Here is a 3942-nt window from a genome sequence, read left to right as displayed (position 1 = left end):
GTTTGTTTGTTTTACACCTTTGGAGGGGAAAAAAGAAATTTAGAAAGAAATGAGCTAGACGTCATGCAGTCTATTCAGATTTTTAAGGCAACTTGGTAAAACCGAAACAGCCTCTTCCAAAGACAAAGCCCTCATCGATGCACAATAAGCCTCAACACCACTGGGTCAGTGAGAGGTGTCCAAGCACAGTCACTGTCCAGGGAACTCTCCACACCTTTCGTGACTGGTCTTGTGGTTCTAATTGTCCACCAGTCATACTCCCTGGTGCCTGCTTCATCAGTAATATTAATAAAGGGTGCAAATTGGCCTGTTTATCTTGCAAGAAACCCTTATGATTTCTTCTCTGCTTTTCCTGGGGAGCTCCATGAATACCTTTGAAGGATACAATTGAAACTAATTAGGAATTAAATCTGTGAGTTTTGTCTGACACTGAATGTATGCAAAAAGAAGCTAGGATCCAGAACAGTGTCACTATTCCTCATCTCTGTGGGAGTTTCTCTGACTTCAGCATTAGATGTAGTACCTCCTGAGCATGCTTTTGACTCCAGGATATCTGGTAACAAACTTGGGGAGATTGGTGAGTAACAGTGCCCTGATGGTATTGTTTGAGGTTCCAAAAGATGTAGCAGGACCCACCGAGTCCCTGCATTATCCAGAGGGCATGCTGCTGTTGGTGCCAGGTGGCTAGAAGAAGTAGTTCATACTATGTACAGCATAACCCAAAGCCAGCTCTCCCAATTCTTGTGTCTATGTTGATCACCTCTCGGCAGGCCTAGAAGACACAGGAAACAAGAATTCTAAATAGTATAGAGAAACAGGAACGGGGGTGGGTGGTGGGTGGGTGGGGGGCCTAGATAGATCACACGGAAATATCTCTTTGCCCACAATGAGTTAGAGGAGACAAAGCAACCAGTTAGGAGTTTAATGTAGTCCTCAACATGAAAGATTATGTAATCCTCAATTGGGGCAGTTAGAGAAGGCATGGAGTTAATTAGAGTGGCTTAACTGATATTATTAAGCGAAAATCAACAGAAGTTGGTGATTGATTTGCTATGGGGTGTGACTGATGAGGCATGCAGAACAAGAAGGTCCCATCTAGGATAAGACTTCTGATGAGAGATGCCTTCCTCTCCTGCACAGGATCCTGACAAGGCACAGGTGTTCTTCCCAGATTCCGAAATAATCTACGTACCTGTGCTATTCCCAGAGCTGGGTCTTCTTTGCTTCTGTATAAAGAAGAACTTGCCCCATGGAATGGGATCCATTCGGTCTTGGGTCAGGTGGCATTTAAGCATCTTGGTGTACTAACTTGGCAGCCACCTCACTCTCAACTCTGGGTACTTATGTATTCTACTATCCCACCTCAAACAACTGGCACCTAGACTCTGATTTTGCACAAGTGGAATTCTAAAATATTTAAGGCTCAAATACTCCCCTTTTTGTTTTTGTTTGGGTTTTTTTGCCAACCCTGGAGCCCTACTGAGGACATGACATGCACAGGGCCACATTTGACCCTGCCTTGCTACAGAAAAAGAGAAGGAAACTCCAACTCCACTTCTGCCCAAGGATGATTCCTGAGGCAGAGGTCAGACATACCTCCACCCCCCAACTTCCTTTACCCTTGTGACATCACCCAGACCTCCCACAGTCGTCGGCTTCTGTGCTGCATTTGAGAATCCCTTACAGTGGATTCAGACAAAACTGACAATTATGACGTTGATGAGGGACACTAACAAGTCAAGATTATACACACACACACACACACACACACACACACACACACACACACACACACACACACGATATTATCCTTTTATCCACAGCATCTCTTCTCAGCCACACTGACAGACACAGCTCCTTTTCTGGCTTTCCATCTATCACTCTCGCAATCCCTTGGCCTCTGCTCTACTGGGCCCAGTGTTGCAAAGTTCCTTTAACAGTGCCATATGCCCCACAGGACCTCTCACTCTACAAGCCAACCTCCCATCTGAAGACACTCACCTTTGCTCACACAGTAGTCTAGGAATCCCACCACTCTGTCTCATGATCTCAGTGTAGTCCCATTGCTCTCTCCCATGGCTCTCTTGCTACTGTGGCCTCCAGTGCCTCTGCTGCTTCCACAACTTCCAACAGGGATCTCATAGATGCCTACGTGCGCTGCTGGTAGCTCTTTTTTCTTAAGCGTAGTAGGAGTCCCCTCTTGCTTCTGAGATGACTCCCTGTTGTTATGCCCAGCAGCCTGGCATAACTGACCAGTCTCTGAGTGAGAGTCCTCCACACCTGGTTGAGGTGATAGCTAAAGAATCACAACAAATCATTTCACTTCAGCGCATGTCCCTAGTTGTTATTGTTGGTCGACGCTGTCTAGTTGTTTCTAACTCACAGCTAACCTCTCTGTGTGCATTCAATGGAAGCAAGCACTGCCAGCCTGTACCACGCTCACCACTGTGATGCCTGTTGTAGCCACCATGTCAATCATCTCATGGAGGATATTCTTCCTTTTCACAACATTCCACTGTACCAAACATGATGTCCGTTTCCACGGGCTAGAAAGGTTACCTAATTACAATCTTCCTGGACTGGGATCTGCACACCTTAATTCCCATTGGCTGCCAGGGAGCTTTTCATCTCGATTTTTCTCTGGTTCTTGGAGATGTTCTCTCTAGAGCCCATCGTTGGCTCTTGCTGTTGCTAATCAACTGTGTACCGTTGCTTACGTTCCATCAAAGTTCCCTGCTGCCATTTTGCCTGCATCTTTGCTTTCCATCTTGTAACCTTCTTAATTGTGCCTCTTCCCGTATCTTCCCACTGTGAGGGTTCCTGCTGTCTGTGCTGGAGGGCCATTCCCTATAGTTGGAGATGACCCGCCTTCCCCAACACCTTGGTGAGTCTTCTGAAGCTCCCCCAAAGAATCGACCATTGAAAATTCATGCTTCGATTTCTATTTAGTTCATGCCCTGGCTGATAGTTACATAATTTCATGTCAACTTGAACCTATATTAAAAATGTTAGGGTGCTATTCACCCTGTCAATCCAGTCGCAGACTGATGGTGCCTTCTTGTGGACATGGCTTTCTCAGAAGGAGCCCTAGGAACCTCCCCTTCCCTCTTTGTCTTCACCCTCCTGCTGGCAGACCCTGATTGCTGCCAGAGCCCCAGGATTCACAGGAGGCCTGTGATCCTCCTGCATTCTGCATCACTGCATGTGGTTGTGTGAGTCTACAGCAGGACTTAACGGACTACTACCAGACTTAAGGACTGGAGTTGGACTGGGCCGGGATGTTTTCTTGGCATATAATTACTTCTTGATAGAAAGCTCTTTCTTACACATGTATGAGTGTCACTGGAATTGTTTCTCTAGTCAGCCTGGCCTGAAACAACTTCTGAAATTTACATTTTAGAAGCTCAGATTTCTTTTAAAAATATGCGTTAAATCCTTACCTGGCAAGGGACATACCATGATCATGAAGGTGGTTTTCCAAGGGAGAAGCCTTATCCACTGCACTCTGAATATGCGGATGCTGTGACTTCCCCCAAGGTGGAAAACTCAAAGACGTAATTAGTGCCTGTGGGAAACTACATTCAAGCCCTCTCCTGGAAGACGAGGAAGAGGAAGAAGAAGAAGAAGAAGAAAAATCTGAGTTAAATAGAAAAAGCCAAATAGTGATTTTGAAAGTTTATTAAATGTTGCTGCTAGGAAATTCAGCCATTTTGATTGCTCATGTTGCCTGTTAAGAGTACTGAACTATTTTTAAGACATCTGGGAAAAATTATATCGAAAATCTCAAGTTCTTCCAAACTTTCATGAGGTATATATCTTATCTTTTTAAGAAATTAAATTTAAGGATATTAAAATTAGACCAGAGTTGCTCAAAGTTAGCAATAAAATGGGGGGGGGGGCGGGCGCTTTAAAAAACAAACAAACAAAAAACATCCCATTGAT

The 3942-nt window shown here is 44.9% G+C and overlaps 1 non-coding gene across 1 annotated transcript; it reads left to right on the top strand.

The window, feature by feature from the left end:
* Window positions 1-3432: 3432 nt before the first annotated feature.
* Window positions 3433-3596, top strand: LOC115873786. Its single transcript, XR_004048588.1, has one exon. It is a non-coding gene; the product is annotated as a U1 spliceosomal RNA (small nuclear RNA).
* The last annotated feature ends 346 nt before the right edge of the window (window positions 3597-3942 follow it).

Source organism: Echinops telfairi, unplaced genomic scaffold, assembly GCF_000313985.2.
Source record: "Echinops telfairi isolate 266 unplaced genomic scaffold, ASM31398v2 ScPeMD7_7469;HRSCAF=8507_1, whole genome shotgun sequence".
NCBI classification, from domain to species: Eukaryota; Metazoa; Chordata; class Mammalia; order Afrosoricida; family Tenrecidae; genus Echinops; species Echinops telfairi.
This window is presented reverse-complemented; position numbering and strand designations above follow the sequence as displayed.